Source organism: Tyto alba, unplaced genomic scaffold (genome assembly GCF_018691265.1).
Source record: "Tyto alba isolate M040663 unplaced genomic scaffold, T.alba_DEE_v4.0 Super-Scaffold_22, whole genome shotgun sequence".
Lineage (NCBI taxonomy): Eukaryota > Metazoa > Chordata > Aves > Strigiformes > Tytonidae > Tyto > Tyto alba.
In genome coordinates, this window is record NW_024881296.1 from 2,426,593 (window position 1) to 2,446,103 (window position 19,511).

Below are 19,511 nucleotides of genomic sequence, written 5' to 3' on the forward strand. Positions count from 1 at the left end.
AGCTGGGGTTTGTGGAAGACGATACAAGAGAAGCCGGAGGTCTTATCTGGACTTACTCACTCTGTCATTTAAAAAGAGTCTAGATCCTGGCAGGGGAAGGATGAAGGTTATCAGAAAAATGCATTTTATTAGTCATGAGCAAACACAGAGGGTTTGAAGCTCCCAGCCCAGTATGAACATCTGTATGAGAGGCAGTTGAGTCTCTAGAAGAAGTCCTGACCCTATTAAAGTCAATGTCAAAACTCCTGTTGCCTTCAACAGAGCCAAAATTTCACCTTGTGTCTATGGCCATTCCACTGAGACTTCCAACATGAATGCCAATTAGTGACAGTTTCAAAGGTGACATGTGTGACACGGATATGTGCTCCACTGGGAGATGAGCTAAGATTATCAAATTGAGTTTGCATAGACCAGTAAAGGTAAGTGTGACATTCCCTGTCCTAACAATCAGCTGAGGCAAGTAGATACACACACGGAAAAATAGCTGAGATTTTGAATACTTCCAAAGCACGCTAAAAATGGCATCATTTTTGATTTAAAGAAAAATAAATAAATAAAAGGGATTAGTAGTAACTCAGCCTCTGTGTGGCAGGTCTAAATGAATCAGTGTGTTAAAAGACGTGTATAAAATAATGCTTAATTTAAAAAAAAAAAAAAAAAAAGTGGGGATGTGGAACTTCTAAGGGTAAATAATCTCATATTTTAAATTGAATGAATTAAAAAAAATGAGCTGAGGATAGCGGATTACCGCTTAGAGGCTTCCAAATGCTAGATTTACACCACAGCCACTATTAGCACATTCAGATTAATAGTTCAACAGTAATTGGAATATGAAACAGAATGTGTCATTTTGATTTTGTAAAATATGTATCTGAGTATTTTACTTAATACTGGGTTGATCTGAGATGTAAGTAGACTGGATACTGCAGTACCCAAAACAGTTACTTTTTTATTATTATTATTATTTGCATGTTGATGTTCTACATGATCAAAACCCATGCAGTCACTGTACAATTTAATACACAGTATCAATTCAATCTCCTGATAACAGTGAACCCCTTCCACTTTATAAGCCTTTGCAATAAACCAATTTTACAAGAAATTCTATGGTGAATCAGACCTGTGGCTTCCAATACTACTATTCCATTTATGAGTGTAAATCTGAACTAATCCAGTGCAGACAGCCTTGCTGTTGTGTTTTGCCCAAGTTTTAGGTAGATCAGAATGCCTCCTAATGTGACTGATCCCAGTTCTCCACTCTGCTCTATTATTTTCATATAAACATTTAATCTACACTATTTAGACCAATATAATAACGGCTTAAAGGAGTAAGGGAGAACCACAATAATATACAAACGACTATAATACATGCTGGGTAGCAGGTAAGCCACATTTCAGCCCTTAAGAGATTCCTTGTCAAGGCAAATCTGTATCTCATTCTAAGCCAGGTTCTGAATAAATATGTGTTCATATCAGGAAGTCACCATGTCGCTTATCATATGCACATGTACAGGCACAGACAGCACCTCTGAGCAGTTGACGGTGTGCTCACAGGAGACCAAGGCTGGCACGGCAGAAGGGTTGCAAAGCCAGCCTGAAAGTGCACTGGCAGCTCTGCATGTGGAAGCTTGCACATCACCTGCTCGCACTGTACCTAGACCTAGGAAATGCACTAAATCTTTCAATGTTATACATGCCAAGTTCATCAACAATCTTAAAAGAGAGAAAGACAGAGATTGGTTTTTAGCTGTTCCCATTATGTATGATAAAAGAAAAATTAGAATGAATAATACAGTGTAAATTTACTGCTCTTCTGCCACTGTGTGGAATAAGTCTTGCTCAACACCTCAGTACCTTTAAAGTGTGAGCCTCGTAGAGGAGCAATCCCAACTGAGACAAAATGAGCAATCAGGCTTTCTCAACCTGCACCACACTGCCCAGGTTGGCTCTGCTTTTGCTCAGCGTGCAGCTCTCCCCTCATTTCAACCACAGTCTTGTGCAAAGATCACAGGTAGAATACAACTGACTGGTTTGATATCGTACTGGTGTCAAAGGGCACGATTCCAACAAGCTGAACATGAGCTACTCTAATGCCTGAAGTCAGGCTCTGAATGACCAGACCAACAGTGGAGGCAGAAACCTGAGAAACTTAATAGTTTTCATCTTAAAGCTGTGGACTAGACAGGTTTTTCTTATGGAGACAGTGACTTGTCCATTTCAGAAGAGGGGTGGAGGGAGGGCACTATGTGTGTATGTGTCGAGTGAAGAGGAGATAGGTTTAATTAATCTTAAATGCCTTTGCAATTCAAGAATTGTAGCCCTGGATCAGTTCCTGTACTAACATGATTAGCAAATATTGACTTTTGAGTACAATAATAATGTGTCATCTGAAACCCTTGATAAGTAACTTAAGTACTTCCTTAGCTTGCATCTTATTAAATTAGATGAGGTACGGTTGAGACACATTACACAAAGTCATTGAAATGAGAAATCAGACCTAAAGATTTTAGCATTGATTAAGGAAAGTCAAAAGTTACAATAAAGATGAAACACTTGTGGCCCATATCCTGATCTCCATCCATCGCTGTGAGTATGATTGCTTTGCTCTAGGATTTATACTGATGCTAGTGAGCTAATCAGAATTTGTTTCAGTATTTACTAACACGGATGTGTTTTCTTTGGAGTTCTTTGGCATGGGGTGAAGTCACTTTTTTCTATTTTTGCAATACTGTAATTCTCTTAGTTGTAACAGGGGTAAACGTTCTCTATTGGTGACTTTTTGACGTGCAATCCATCATTTCATTATGTATGATGACCATATAATGTCAGTTTTATGGAAGGTTAACTGGCAAAGGTTTTGAGCTTTTGAAGTTAATACAAGGGAGAAAAAGAAAGGCGTCACAGTTGTGTGCCTGTGAATATGGTAAGTATAACATACTCAAATCTGTTCATAAGGTTTAGTTTAAAAATATGTACAGCAACTCAACCAAGAAAGGAGTTAAAAGATGTGGTACTCCTCAGATGCAACCTGACAAATCTTACTTTATTGATTAGTTTTCAAAGCCAGTGCACTGAGAGCACTACACTTACAATAGACTTTGGAATGAGTGGTGGGGGGAGAAAAAAAGCTCCAAATGTCATCAAAGCAAATGGTCTGTGAATGTTGCTTCAAAGCTAGTCATTAGTTGCCAGGATATTTTGCCACAAAGCTTGTAAAGAGGTTTTCCTGGAGGGGAAGGTATGACAAAATGCACTTCTTGGCAAGATGACTTCTGCTTAAATAGCAGGACACATTAATTCTTGCTTGATACATAAAATTAATTAGAGGATTAACATCCTTTATGAAATTTTGCCAGAGATTTTTTCCTTTTTACCAGGAATAGACCCCAGGCCTTTTCTGTACTCTAATGAAATTGCAAATTGACTTGTGTTCAAATGATGCTTGACTAAAATGAATAATTAAAAATGTATTGCTAACAATGAGATGGGTCAGCTGATCTTTTCAAGGATTAATTAGTTTCAAGAACCATCCTTCTCATGTAACACAGAATAGGCCAATGCCAGCACACCTTTTTTTTTCATGCAGTAGTTCCCTTTGAAGTCAATGGACCCATTCTACTCCCAATTATCCAAGGTTTTTTTCCAGATTCAATCTGTTTAGTGGGTTGTCCTCTACAGCAATTCAGATTGGAGCTATGCCTGAAGGAGCTGACCTGTTATTCCATCTCCAATTCAGTGAGTCTAATTCCTCTTTTTATTAGGGTCTGATCCAAATCCAAGCTGAACTGGTGGGAGACTCCTGTTTGTCTTCATTAGGCTTTGCATCAAGGCCAGAAAAATGCATTACTCTAAACCCCAAATATCTCTGCAGAGATGAGCAACGTAACATCAGTGTGAAATCTCTGTGACTGCGAAAGGAATCGGGATGAAGTCTTCCATAGGTCAACAAGTGGATAAATGGAGAAAAGCTAAAACTGAAGGGAATAAGGAAGCCTGTGTGTGTATGTGTGCGTGCTTGTCCATGAAACATGTTGAGGTTTGTTGTTCTCCAAGATGAATAAGGAGGTTCAGGACCTAGGAAAAATGACCCAATGGAAATTTTTCAGAAGCAGGTCAGGAATCTAATTCTCAGATTTTTTAAAACTTTAGAGTATTTAATTTCCAAAAGCACCTATGCGCAGTTACTTAGTTTCCATTTTCACAGATGCTTTGAAAAATCCCACTGAATACCTATCCGTTTCTTTACACACCTTTGAAAATTGGCTTTAAGTCCCTAATTTCAAAAGTGACTTGCATACTGTGGCATCTAACTCTAGCTGAATGCCACACAAAGCAACGTTTGGAGGTTAAGAGAAAAAAGCTGGAAAAAATGCCCTACTACTGTGATTCTATCCCTTTTGGTATTTGAGTTAGTTCATTTAGGGCTGATGTGGGTATATTTGGACAGTGCTGCCCTATGCTGTGTAGAAATTTTCTCAGGTACTTTGAAAACTTAACCTTTAGCTTCATGTAAGATGAGATTTACGGAGGCATAAAGGTGCAAAGGGAGCTGGTGATTAGAGTCAAGGACCCAACTGGTAACTTGCTGCTGAAAATCTCTTTCACTGATCTTTCACTTTTAAAATATGAAATGTCTGAGTTACTTCCCTAGCGTGTGCAAATAAGCATGTTTCATTTTTTAAATTCCTTAATCACCTCGTGTGTTTGTAAATGGTCCCTTTCTGCAATGAGAATTTTAAAAAAGGAAACCTAACATTCAATTTCAGTGTTTTCTCAAAATACTTCCTAATTCTCAAAACGCTTATTTCTACTTGCATATTTCTGCATTCCTGTCTCCGATGGATTTTTCAGATGTACTTTATGTTATGTTATGATGTTTCTAATTTGGGTGATGAAAGGTTAAAAGATACGTCTGTATGAAATTACCCAGTGGCTCTTGTGAACTAACATCATATCTTATTGAGTACGATCACTCTGTCATTTGCTTTGGCTACAGCAAAGCTTTCAGATGCATAGGAGTAAGTTGGGATCCCCAGGGCCTACTGCAGAATTTGAGGGGGGCGAAAGGACATAGTTTCCTTGCCTAAGATTTGGTAGCCATGTGTAAAGAGACGATGCTCTGGAAAATGTTGTTTTTCTTTGGCTGCCCTTTAGTCAGATCTTCTTACTGCTGGCATTGTGCAGAGTCAGCTTAAAAGGTGTATTTAGAATTGAGGGATTTGGTAAATACTGCTTTACTGTGCTTCATACTCCCTACAGGGCATTCTGAAGAGATGAATAATAAGTGTGAACAGGAAGAGCAAGTTTCCAGTCCTGTCAAATTAATTAGAGCAGTGTAGAATGAAGTGAGGTTTGCCGTTAGGTAGGTTGAAAACAGGCAAAGGGAATCACTCAGGCATATACAAAAATGTTACCCCACTTCTATTAATATTGTTTTCTTTTGAATCAGATATAAAATGTAGCTATGTTTTGTTACCCGCAACAAAACCTCTGTCAAATACTGGGCATATAAATAACATAAGCTGGATATGCAGAGCTATCCCCCTGCTGTGGCAAAAGCAAAACTTGCCAAGCAGTGACGCTGTCCTTATAGCTGCTGTTCAAGAAGTGTTTCCTTATGGTTTTAAGGGAATTAGCGACACCAAAGCTCAATGTAATTTAATTCTGTAAAGATGTTTTAGAGCTTGACTCAGCTCCCAGCTGTAAAAGTCTCTCTGATTTGCCAGCTGCCTTCTTCATAATACTCTGAAACTTGCATTTTTCCTTATAGCAGCCCCAAAAAGCCATTTTTGGTGCCATACTTGGGCTCTAGATTGTGTCTTTTCTTAAGTCTTTTCAGAAAGCCATCAACATAGGAGGTAAAAAAGGGTCTGATCCAAATCCCACTTGAGTCAGTGGAAAAGATTCCTGCTGAATGAAGTGAGGGCTGGATAAAATCAGTAGACCCTATTTTTTCATTCCCTGCCTAGACAGGAGTGATCTCTATTGTGCATTTCCAAGCTCTGGTATGAAATGACTCAAACTCTGAGGCTACTGCTTCTCCTGAGAACTACTCCCCAGACTAAACAGATCATCTGATAAGAAAATTATTCCCCCCTTTATTGCAACTCATACTCTTTACTTTGTTCCCCTGGAAAGCCTTAATTTTCATACTCCCTTGGTTGTGTTTTCACATTTCAAGTGATAATTAAGCACATAACATATTCCTTCTGCACTTTGCATTTGTATATATTTAGGTGCTTTCATACTTCCTTCTAGCTAGGCCCTTCCAATTTTTTAGGCATTTTGTAACTCTTCTGTGACTTCACTCCAATGCATAAACGTTCTTTCTCTCACTTGCCTGCATATGGCATCTAGAGATGTGAACTGCTTTACCAGTGTATACTACAGCAGCCACCAACAAGAATATTTGGGTGGGATTCATTTGATCCTTGGCATTAATAGTCACCCTAGACTACCTTTCAGCTACTAGGGAAAAAAAAAAAAAAAAAAAAAAAAAAAAAAAAAAAAAGACAGTTCGAGGGACTAATTTACGTAAACCTAAAGGAGAGGTTTAATACAGGTCAGAATGTGTCCTGAAGTGCCTGTGTTTCTACTGGAAGGCTTACAAGGGACTCTAGAAGTACTGGTGTGGCTGTGGAGACATCTCCCATCACATGATGCGAGTCACATCCTCGGAAATGTGCAACTGGAAATATTGCTTAGAGTGGCTTTGAAAGGGAACAAATGCCATGTGTAACAAAATAAAACTGTTCTGAAAGAATCAGTCCACTAACTTTTTATCCAGGGAGGCTAACAAAAATTAAGCATTTTTATAACCTTGGAAGTTCTTGCTTTGATGTTTTTAGAATGGAAAGTTGTGGTTGTTAATGCTGTTTGTGTTGAAAAGTGCTACAATGAAGATGCACCAGATTTCTAAAATGATTTAACAAAAAATTATGCTGAAACATGAATGAAATATTTCAGCATTCCCTGCATCCCATTTTCAGTTTAGCTTAGGTTTCTTTTTCTAATTTTGGTTCATAGAGAATTTCAAACTTCTTAACGTTCAGCCTGCTTCAGAACAAAATCACACTTCAAATTTGGGATTTCCAGCTAAATTTAGATAAGAGAGCTAGCTCCTGCTCCATTCACACACAGCCTTCCTCAATCTGTATTTTTATTTCTCTCTTTTACTCTTAATAGAATGCGGGAATACACGCTTCCAGTTTTGCTCCACTTGTCCTCTTTTTCTGAAGCTGCAATTTAGATGTCACTGTTGGCTTCTGACAAGCACAGCTTGTTCTCCAGCTCTCCGTGTACCGTACTTGACCGCGAGCATGTGGGGAGGAACACAGAAGGTCAGGGAGAAAATGTCATCCCTACACTTTTCAGTCCAAAATTCATCTGATGTGAATCAGCACTGCTCAGCTGACTATCGCTTTGTGCCTCTGAAGAGCTCAGATCTTACCATGGTATGTGCCTGTGCCATGTAAAGCCGTGGAGAAGGCATATCACTGAACGTTCTCTCCTTTTTAGGGTGGGTGCAGTGGCATGGGAGTCAAAAATGTCAGCTTGTTGAAGAAAACATATGAGAGCACTTCAAAACCCATGACATTCCTGCAAGCAGGCTGTCACCACTGATTTCCTTTCAGCTCCCTAACTTCAATTTTTGGCAAATGCCAAGGAACTCCTGCTCTAGGATCTACAGAGGGAAGATGGTCCACAAAGGGAATAGTTTCAGCACTGGGGACAATAAGAGGTCTGGGGCCTGAGACTTAGAGGCAGACACTCCCTTTTCTTTTTGAGAGAATTTCAAAATGCTTTGGTTTTCATTCCAAATTGGAAAAAAACAGACATTTTACAATTACAAAACCCTCCATAAAACTGAATGATCTTTCTCCCCACAGCTCCATCTGAAACAGATGGAAATATCTTTAGTGAAGTGACCACTTAATTAAAAATATGTAATACTAAATTAATACCATTTCAGCAGGTACTGGGAAGACAAGTGAAGATTGTACAACCTTTTCCAGGTATCTAAGACAACTATCTACTGCTTTTTAAGGTGTTTGGCAGCTGGTACGTAATTTAAACGATGCTTGCGGCTCCCAAATAGAAGAAATTAATGAACACAAAAGAGCAAGATTTCAATTAAAGTTCATCATGTAAAACAGGCCTCATGCCTTCCCTGACCACAGAGATTAGCTTTTGTGTCTGGAATTGCATTTCATAAACCTCCTCCCTTGACATGGAACATCTGCTCCCTTTAGGACTATTGTTTTACACCCATAAATAAAACATAAAATTACATTTTTGTCACTCTTCAGGCCAGATCTTCAGCTGGCATAAATCAATGGCAAGCAGTCAACCTCAGCAGAGCTCTGCTGACTTAAACCAAATGAGGATCTGGCCCTTGACGCTTTGGTGCTGAAGAAAATAATGGGTCTGGGCAGAGTGTGTGGGACATTGTTTATCAGAGAATGTGTGTGAAACTACGTGGAGCAAGTAACCATAAAGCATGATTGATCTCTCCAGCATATTTTAACACTTTTTTTTCAGTGTTTACTGAAACCTTTAAGGTAGTTCAGTCTTCTCGGATATCATTTTATGTTTGAAAAGCTTTCTAATTCATAATGAAAAGTTACGCGTCGGTCCAATGAACCTCTAGCTTCAATTACTTGCTGTGCAAATGGCTGGCCTGCATTTTGACCAATGTTTATGGTGCTTGGCAATTTTTCAGTAGCTACTTTACTGTGATATGATTAATTTCTTGCATAATATGAGGTTTTGCATGTGTGGAGCTGAAATAATCCTACTAGGCAGAAGAGAAATAAAAGAGCTTGTGTGTTTCAGCTCTAAAAACATTTGAAACATAACATCACAATTTTAAGCATGCCAATAATAATACAAGTTAGCCGTGGATGAAGACGACCACAAGAGACACGAAGTTCCTGATGGGATTCAGCATCATGAAAGTCATTATTTGGCTAGTCAGGTCAGCACACTAGATCATAGCTGGGCAGTCCCAGAAGCAGAGAAGCAAGAGACAAGCCTGGAGCTCATTGTACGTGACTGCAGCAGAAGTAAGAAGAGCTACCTATACTCGTTTGCTTTCTTATATGCCAAATCCTTCTTTACATGCTAGTCTCCCTTTGCACCACAAGTGTTAACATGTATTAACTACTCTGAAGTAAATGGAGGTAAAGCTTGAACAAACAACTCTTAATTTAAAAATATGTTTAGCTTTAAGCACCTGAAAAATCTCACTGGTGTCATGCTGGAAAGCTAGGGTTGTGCTTTAGCTTCTTTAGCTGGATCAGACTTTACAGCAGGGGACTAGATAATGACATTTGGATCTATGCAACCCGAAAAAGACAAATACTGCTGACATCTTTTTTTGAAAGGGCATGAGGAGAATGAGGTACCCGGCCCCTTATTGCATTCTAAAATACTTCCATGGCACCTGGCATCCACTTCTCTTTGGGCTCTGTAAAATGAGCAATATGGAGCACTATCACCCAATCTGTCTGCTTGCCTCTGCCATACCAACAGATATATCTGCTCTGATTCACTTCATCAGTTAGTGTCTTATAGTGCAAGCACATCCTTTTCAGTGATTTAAGCTAAAATATTGTGCTGTAAACTCGAGAAGCTCTTAGGTGGGCACATGATCCCACGTGCTCATTCATGGGGAAAGTTATCTTCAGCAGAAGTTGCAAAGCAGATCGCTGGAGGTGGTAACCTCTTAAACCACCTTTGCAAGAAGCTCTTAGGTGCCTTCAAAATCCTAACCTCCGTATTTTTACTTAATACAATCACACACTTGTCACTTTAATAGAAAGTATGTGTACATTGCAAATTCCAGTATAGCGAAGAGGTACTCAGACTAGCTATAAATGAGCTAGTCATAAATGAGCATGCTTTCTGGCAGGATAAATTAGCCCATATGGAGCTAACACTGCCAAAAAGCAGGGTAAATTAGTCCTCTTGGTGTTCTCTGCTGTCTCATCTTGACTGCGTCCAGTATCCACAATGGTTTGTTTACAGCTAGCTTGGGCATTTCTACATTGTCATATGGACATACGCAGAGCAATATTGTTGTTGTTGCCGTAACATCTACAGGAGCACAGGAACTGAGCCTGGGGGGTTAGTTACCTTCTACCTTTGCCTTTTATCTCAGTGCCGAGGGGTGGAGTCAGAGGTGATAGTACTGCAGCATGACCTTACTGAATTCAGCAGTCATTTCTGCTTACATGAATGTACACAAATTAGATGGTCTTCTTGGGTGATAGTGAATACTGAGCCATCCGGAACCCAAGAAATTACTTTATGGCCACAAAGATATGCTACAGAGAAGCATGTGATGCTGAGACCTTTGTGAGATTTTTGCTTCTTAATTTTTTTAAGGCAGCCTTTTGTAACACTTTCTGTTTAAAATAAACAGGTGATATATGTGGGATTAGTTGACCTACCCATAGTAACTCAGCCAGTTTGGTCCTTCAGGTTCTATAGATACCAAATCAACAGTATTACTTAGGTTTTAACATTCTTTTTTAATATCTAAAGGCTACATTTTCATGGATCTCAAACACTTCTAATAGTTTTGAATGGAAAAAAAAAAAAGCATTAAAAAGATTAAAAAACATGTTAGAAAATTACCTGAATTAGCTGAATTCACAATGAGTCCCGGATATCTGAAGCAACATCTATCCCTGAAATCTGAAGCGATGTGGAATTTCGTGAGGTACCTACACAGACAAAAGAAATGGAAAACTGAGCAAAGATCAATCTATACTGAAAACGTTCAGATACATTGATAGATAGGAAACTGCTCAGTATACATACACTTCCACTGCCAGGGAAGTGCTTAAGGCAGGGTGGCTTATTAAAGTTAGGTGAAGTAAAATAAGCTATGCTAATAAAAGCTGCATCAGTACATCTGCATCTGACAATTAGCACTTATACCAGCACAGCTATCTGGCAAAAAATCACATCCAATTTAATGCACACATGCCAGCAAGACTTCTAACATCAACTCCAAATATATCATGTTAACAGAATTCTACAGGTTTCAGAAATTAATTTCATCCAATAGTGCATAATTTTACAACCAGATAGTACAACAAGTGAAAATACACTTCAAATCGCTGGTTGACTTATGTGATCTTCCTTGCCTTGTCTAGACTTTACAGCAAAATTGGGTAGAGCAATCAGCGTGTGATGAAATCGCCTTGAAAATGTGAATGCAGCCCTTTCTTTTTCTGTATTTACTTATAGATCAGTGTACCCCTGAAGAACTATAAACAGCTGAGAGCAAAAAATAAAGGGACCTCTGAGAAGTTTTATGTCCTCCAAACTATAAATGTCAGGTGGTAATACTAGGCCATTTATTTTTCCGTAGAAATACATAAATATTTTCTCTGAAAAAAAAAAAAAAGCTAGCTCATCACTGGAAATTTAATTAAATACATATATAAATTTACAGTGGTACTGATGAATGCCTTTAATAAGTGGAATTGACAATATTTTAATTCTCCTGAAGAAAATAATGTGTGAAGAAAATGAACAAAAAAAAAAAGAAAAAAATTTAGAAAAAATAAAAGAAAGGAAAAAATAATTAAAAAAAAAAAGAAAAGAAGAGAAAAAAGAAAAAAGAAGGAAGAAGAAAATAAAAAGTTCTTGCATTTTTAGCTTTTGGTGTTTTGGACTTTTTTTTTTTTTTTTTTTTTTTTTTTTTCAGATAATGGAGCAGTAATGAAAAGGACCAGCCAGAGATCTGTATAAAAATCCAGATGAGGCAAAATTCTGGTATAGCAACAAAGAACCACAATGGGCTGGCTAGCTTCAGGATCTGCATTTGCCAGAGCAAGCATTACAGCCTTACCCAGCTAAGGGCCAGTGTGCGATATTTAGCAGTGGAGCTGAGCACATGCACATGGTTGAGGGGCGAGGGGCACACACAGCATTTTCTGAAGGTGGGATTCCTCACTACTGTGCTTTCCCTCCCCAGTTAAGGGTTGAAACAAGCCACTGGAATCTACTGTATGTCCTGGGGAAATGAATGCCCTGGATGCTTTCCAACATGTATTTCTACCTTTCTACAGCAAACAAACAATAGGCCAAGTAGGATGTTGTATGTCGCCCTGAAAAAAAAAAAAAAAAAAAAAAAAAAAAAAAGTGAAGTATTGATAAACTGAAATTAATTTTTACAAAAATGTTTATATCAAGTGCATATGCTTTGCCTCTTGGCCATTATGGAAATGTCAGGGGTTTAATTGGCAGCTGTGAATAGCAGCACCTGCAAACAGCTCAGGGCTTGTTCCTGTGGTCTGGCAACATTCTTACTTTATGCTTTAAATAAAGGCTTACTCACTGAGACAGAAATAACTGACAGTGGATGATTGATGATTGCCCATCACGCAATGGCTGACATCTACCATTCACTGAATCCATTTACAATTTCACTTCCAGATTTCATTAACAGGTCCGTGACATCTAGGAACGGGATTGATACAGATGGCAGCTCAGTTACAGAGTTCAGCTGATGCTGAGTGTATGTTAAGCATGGAAAACAGATTACTATGAGCTCCAATCTATCTCATGTGGTACATTTTGGAAACTCTATCTGTTTACTCCAGGTAACCTTTTATAGTTCTATTTATCCTGCCTAGTTTCAAACCAGATAGCAATTTTCCATAGTGGAGAATTTATAGTGCCATTTGCAACGTGCGTTTATAAAATACTTACTTCCATGAAATATTAAGACAAGATTTTGGCATTCTAAAGGTTCCCTTTTTGCTTAAGAAGGAAACAAAAAAATGTGATCACATAAAATCCGTGATTTCCCTCATCACAAATATCCTTTTCTGAGCAAAACAAATGGCTCACTCCCCACCGCACACCTGCGTAGGCTCCAAACCCCAGTGGCCATGGAGCTTAGAGGCAAATAAAGAAATTCCCAGCTAGAGAGGCCAGTCCCACTTTGCTCAAAACTCCTGCTGACCTCTGCCTGAGATGGGACACAGCGTCCTGCAAATCCTTGGGTTTATCTCGAGCTCATCAGGTTTGGCACAGGCTGTTCTTCATGAAGGCTGAGGCTCAAAATGCAATTTTCCATTTTCATTAGGAAGCTGGGCCAAATATCAGATCTGAAGTTAGTTTTCAAACCCCAGAAGGTCTGGAGCTGCTCAGACACAGGATTTCAAGTCAGTTCACTGTTAGGGTGAGGGATGCTTCTAAAATTCAGAGTCTCCTTCAGATCAAGGGCTCAGGCTTGGCTACCTTTCCTTCAGTATTTGTGTGGACGTCAGTACAGCAGCAGCAGAAAGTGTTGATATTCACCCTGAGAAGCTCTTGACTTCTTAAAGAATATCAAGAAATCTTAGCGGTCACACCTAGATTAAAATTATAGTCTGTAAAATTAAACAATCGCAGCCTAGAAAACACTTATAACCAGTTCTTCCATGCAAGGGAGGAGAGTAAGAAATTAGCAGAGTAGAAACCAGTTATAGTATCTCATCCAAGCAAGTAAGGGTCCCACTGAATGGGCTGATGCCACTGCTCTGTACAGCTCAGCTGCTGAAGAAGTGCACAATGTGCAACAGCTTTTTTTTTCCATTATCAGATCCTGCTTTTGCTTCTCTAGCTGAGTCTGTGAAGTTTTCAGTGCCCTCTCACAGAGCCCTCTCTAGGAATGCACCTCGCATGGGCAGGTGCTGGAGCAAAGTCTGAAAGCAGGTGGACAACCAAGGCTCTCAGAGCAGCTGCCAGACGCTTCAAGGAGACAGTCTTAATTTTCACATCCGTCCACGACCTTAATTTTTATATCAACCCAGCTTTCAAAACTCTGTGAACATACAGTGAACCCTCTGTCAGCTGCTCCACCCTTCTCTTCCTTTTTAAAGTCACTGTAGCTTCACTGTCTCCTATTTTGCCATCAGTAGGGTCTTCTGAAACCCAAATTTGTGCTGTTCTTATTCTTACAGCCAAAAGATCATGCAGTGGAAACTGGTGTTAATGCGGTTCTTTAGCAGGTGCAGAGATAGCCGGTTTCCAGAATGACCCTTGTAATGGCTTTCCAGAAACATCATGTTTCATCTCAAACTTGCTGAGCCAAATCCATTCCTTCTGTATTTCACCCAACTCTGTACATTTAAGCCACTACTTCAATCTCCATACATAATTGCATGCAGTCTTTCTCCTAAGATTCAGTGGCTCTTTTCTTTATTATGATTAATTAAAGCAATTAAAGATGATCTCACAGAAACTCTAGAATTAACATTGTGCAAATATTTATACAGAAGCTAAAGCTAAGAGTTTCCCCCTTTTCTAGGTGAAACATGGAAGATTCATTCCAGTAAAAACAAATACATTGTCCAGTTTAACTAAAGACAGCATGAAAAGTCTTCCTTTCTACCTCATTCAAAAAAAAAAAAAAAAACTGCAATGCTTTTTGTAAAGAAAACACTCTCCTTCTCTGCATACCTTCTCTTACGTGTGCAATCAGTGATGGCAATAGATGACAGTACAGTTTTTCCAAGAAATTCCCCTGAAGTTGCAAAAAGTAACTTTCTGTAATATGTTTACATTCAGTGATGCGAAAAGGATTTTTAAAGCTTGTCAAAGATACCAGAAAAATGCAGCAACTGTAACAGAAACAGCTACATCCTGCTTTGGAAATGAGGACCTATATGCAAGAGCTTAAACAAGGCTTTAAAAAGCTACCTTTAGGCACACCTTTTGTTTTTCCTGCTTCTGCAATTTTGGTTCATCTGAATGGATCTGCACTGATTTTTTTTCTGTCTAGCACACAGCTGGAGATATTGGAATATTTTTTGCTACTCTTTGAAGATATACTGTAAAAAAGCACACTAAGGAGCTACTTCAGCTTGGCACTCAGGTGAGGGCTCGATGCCACCTCTCTGCAGCAAAGCCTGGAAGCAGCACTTGAAAGTGAAGTATGTGCCCTGATGCTCTGTTGAGCAGGAGCCCCCAAATATGACAGATGTACCCCAAAGTCAGGAAGAATAAGAGTCCACTCCAATTCTAGCCATTCGAGTGCAGGCATCCAGCTCTGAGCTAGTCACCGGGGCTCGCTCTATAGCAAGTGGACAGAAGTACTCCCAGGTTGTGAATATCATCTCCTGCTCTGGTAAGCATTTAAAACAGCTCAAATCACTCGTGAGCTCCAAGTGCCTGTTTCCGACCACTGACTAGATGAAAACATTCAAATGACTGGCCTAGACATAGGCATCCACTTCACTGTCATCTAAAATGACACGAGACGCATCCCACCCATAATGAAACAAAATCTCTAGAGAAACCTTACTCGTGCCCCAGGAGTGGAGAAGTTACAAGTCAACAGATCTTTTTTTTTTTCTTTTTAACTCCTGCATAATCCTGCTTCATCAGTTTTCAGGCATGAAAGAGATGAAACAGTAGAGTTAATACATTAAATACTATCGGGATGATCTCTGCTTCTGCCTTGTAGTTATGCGTAGCCTGGGGATGCTGCAGAGTGGTTTGTAAAGACAGAGAAAGGTATGTCCAGCAAGAAAAAGCTCAACCTGTGGGTGCAGTAAAGTAATGTCCCAGAGTTTTGTCATTCAACAGGACATGGGTTGCCTTTGATGTGGTTTGAAGCTCTGAGGCAGAGCAGCAATGAAGGCAGTTAGAGCTAAGCTGCTGGCGTGGCACCAAGGCAGAGTGGGGAGCACACCCTGTCTCTCTGCTGCTGCAGGAGTTCCTGAGCACAATAATTTCCAGGACATAAGTGATAAAGAACAGCTTGGGATAGTAATATTTGCTACTAGTCTAGCCACTTTCCTGAAAAAATGTCTTAGCCGACTCAGGTATTTTGGTTCCTTGAGACTCTGGTGTATTCCTGTCCCCAAACGTCCCTTACAACCCTAGAATAACAGGGAAGAGACACATGCCTCCACCAGCACATGCCAAGGACTCCATTTACACCCTTAATTATTGTCTACTTTGACTTGCTCTCCAGAGGCATCAACTTTCCTGTACCGGATAGTTGCTAGCCAGAGGAGACTTTTGTGCTTAAAATTAAGCGCCTAAATCCATGCATGTGAATTTGGGACAAACATACTCCCAGGGCTACTTCTGAATGTAAAACCTTTAATGGTTTTGATACACTCAGATCCTGTAAAAATGGGCACTGTGGAGAAGTCTATTAAATTAAAAAAAAAAAAAAAAAAGCCCAAACTTATTTTACACCAAGATGAATGATATGTGATAAATTATAGCTGTACTCAATGACAAGCATGTGAAACAAACTGCTTTTTTGGCTATGCATCATCCATCTGGTGCTCTCAATTAGGCAGGGATTCTGTATAAAAGCGGTATGTGGTTAGGTAATAAAAGATCAAATCAAAATGTGTACGTGGAAGGGAGAGGTATAAAGGTCAGGCCTGCCACACTTGGTTTCTGAGCTCTTTGTTTTGCAATCAGTACATTCCTACAGCAAAACGGGGAATCTGGCATGAAGATCTACACAATGTGTTTCTTTATGATTATCTAGCAAAATATAAATGCTGTGTTTCCAGCCGAAGAGCACCTATAATTTCCACTGAAGTCAGTAGAAGCTTTGGGTATTAATTTCAATCCCCAATAGTAACCTTTTTTTAAATTTTCCATTTTAATTGTTTCAAAACTTTAAGAGCTAACTAAAAACAGTACAATACGGTATAAAATAAATAGCACTGTAAATTGTGCAAAAAAATGTCTTAATAGATATTGGCTAAGGTGCTACTTTTCAGTGTCTCCAGTTGCCTCAAGAGTTCCAACTGGCAGTTACAATTGTTTTCAGCTCTGTCCCTTATTTTCCTTTAAATAACGATGCATCCATATATAACATAACAAAACACAATGCGATCCAAGGTAACCCTGTAGAAATAAAAATGTGCTTTGGATCAGATCCTTGTTATTATATGGATGGTGAACAGTTGATCTGTATTTATTGCACTTGGACTGAAGTGCACAGACGAGTAAGTGTCCTCAGATGGGCAGTTAGCAGATCTTTACTTATAATTTATAAATAAAGACTATGTTCCCATGAACAATGGCTCAGTGCAGCCTACTAACCATCGCCCTTGTGTCACTCCACTCAGATAACCCCCCTTCCTTTTCTACATGGCTGTGGTTGAATTCTTAACAGGGTTACCCAGTCTCATATCTCAAAGGCACACGGTGTGGCACTCAATTGTTATTTTGAAATGAAGGAGAAAATTGGTTTTGCAGACACTGGAAAATATCAGAGATATGTCAACTCTGTTTGGGATGTCCCAGGAAAAAAACCTGCTCCCCTAAGCAGGGGGGGAAGACAAGAGCAGAGAAATTTGTATTTATGCTACTCAGACTTGTAAAACAAGGAGAATCTTCCCCAGTTCAGAACGTCTAACATTGGCTTTCTTCTAGGATAACTTTTTTTCTTGAAATGAAAGGAAGTCATTCCGCCTCCTCACTTCCCAGCTCCTGTTTACACAGACTTATTGTGCAACTCATCCATGATGTTGATCCTTTACACTCTGAATCATGACATTTGCCTGGACCATTACTATAAAAACTCATTCATTTCTGGCAGATAAAATCTCTGTTTTCCATGCATGAAGGCAGACAACACAGTAATGAAAACACAGGTCCAAGAGCAAAACACTCATGAGATCTTCAGGGCAACATGTTGAAAAGGCAGAAAAGTGTGTCAGAAGTGAAAAAAGGGGCCACTAAATGGGTGTAAATAAAATTCTGCTGCAAGGCCATTTTTCACTGCCAAGAAGGTGTAAAGAGGCCTCAGTATTAATGAGAATCAAGCCCTGAGACAGAGAAGACAGATGTTGGCTCATAGCCCATAGATAAATTAATGGTGGATAGCAAAGTAGAGCCTGCAGTTTACCCCAACAGTGCAACTCAACTTATTTTAACATAGCCATACACCCTGAGAATTTGAGGCAGCAGCCTTTTACACCACATGGACAAAATGTGGGAAGAGAACAAATCCCCACAGGACAACAGTATCTGCTCCAATCTCCTGCCAGGTCAGCCTGGATAACCTACCAACCACTCAAGTCGAAAGCATCCTTGCAATAGGATCCTGATAGTTTTCTCTGGATACGAACAATATCTTGTGTTTTAGCTCCTCAGAAAAGTTTTGAGATGACTTGTCTATGGCATTACTCAACTCTTTAAGAATGATTCTGCTGCATAACTTCATGCTGAGGAGAAATTAATAGCCCTTCAGGTGAACTGGAGGTAGCCTTGAATTCTGGAAAGATGGGTTGATCATTGTAGGAGGGTCCCATACAGAGGCAAGACCTGAGTAACGACACCACAACGATGCGATGAAAGTTGTTCTCCTTCATTTGCCCGAATAGCGCCCAAGATACACAGAGCCAGACAGTCACGCGCTCTGTGCTTACAATCTATTGGTTAAAGGCACTTATCACGCCCCCGGAAGTGCTGTCTGATAGGTCTGCATCGTTAGTACGCATATATAAACTAAACTTACTTTGCGGTTAGTGTATCCGGGCATGCGTCCAGGAGGAAGCACTAGCTTGACTTCCTCATTTTAGCCCTTCAGGGTGACCTCAAGGACAAGATTATCACGTGGCAGTTTTCTGCTCTGAGGCCCAGCCTGGATTGTCCAAACCCTGCAGAATCAGTGCATGTCCCCGATCCTCAAGAAATCCTACCACAGATCATGACTTTTTAAAATTACAGACAATCCATCTTGGTCATTTGTAGACAGTCATATGCAAGAGTTTCATATTTTTACTTTTTTATTAAGAAAGAGACAGCTAAAACAGGTAAGTAACAAATGTTACTGACAGAGGAGACACAAATTTTATCATCTCTCCCACTGAAGGCATAGGGAGGATAACTTTCCCTATGCAGAAAATCAGCATGAGACCTCTCCTACCATGCTTCTGCTTTAATTGTGAGTCTCAGCATCTGCACTGCAAACAACTATTTTTTTCCAGGGGTTTATAACTCAAGTTTAACAGATTGCTTTAGGCTGACACATGGTTTCAACTTGGGAGCAAGCATTTCTTTTATAAACGGCTTTTTCTTTTCTTTTAAATGGTAATTTCTTTTTGGTTTTGGTTGTAATGTATGTAAAATGATTTGGGATGCTTTCTGCACTTGTGTACAGTAACTCAAAAGCAGCTTTCATTGGAACAGTGGAATTTGGCAAGTGAACAGTCAATATTGCCCTCTAATTGCTTTTAGCGTCTTTGCAAAAATAAAAACGTCATTTAAAATGGCTGAGATATTTCAATTTGAAAAGTGGCTACTGAACAGGCACAATAATGGCATGGATTTTTACTTTGTGTATGTAATGCACATATTAAGCATAATGTGATCCCTAAAATATACATCTCCAGATCAGGGCTGTACTAATCGTTTAATCGTTGATTTTTCTTTTTTTTTTTTTTTTTTTTTTTTCACTTCAGTGGCTGAAAGAAGAAAATAAAATCTCTTTGAGTTGATACAAAACATTTTCCCTTCCTCCATAA

The 19,511-nt window shown here is 39.3% G+C and overlaps 1 long non-coding RNA gene across 5 annotated transcripts in view; it reads right to left on the minus strand.

The window, feature by feature from the left end:
* Positions 1–19,511, minus strand: part of LOC116961693 — a 283,521-nt gene that overhangs the window by 248,843 nt on the left and 15,167 nt on the right. For all 5 annotated transcript variants that reach the window (XR_004407097.2, XR_004407095.2, XR_004407093.2 and 2 more), the window contains exon 2: positions 10,642–10,730. This is a non-coding gene — a long non-coding RNA (uncharacterized LOC116961693). The remainder of the gene's footprint in view (positions 1–10,641; positions 10,731–19,511) is intronic.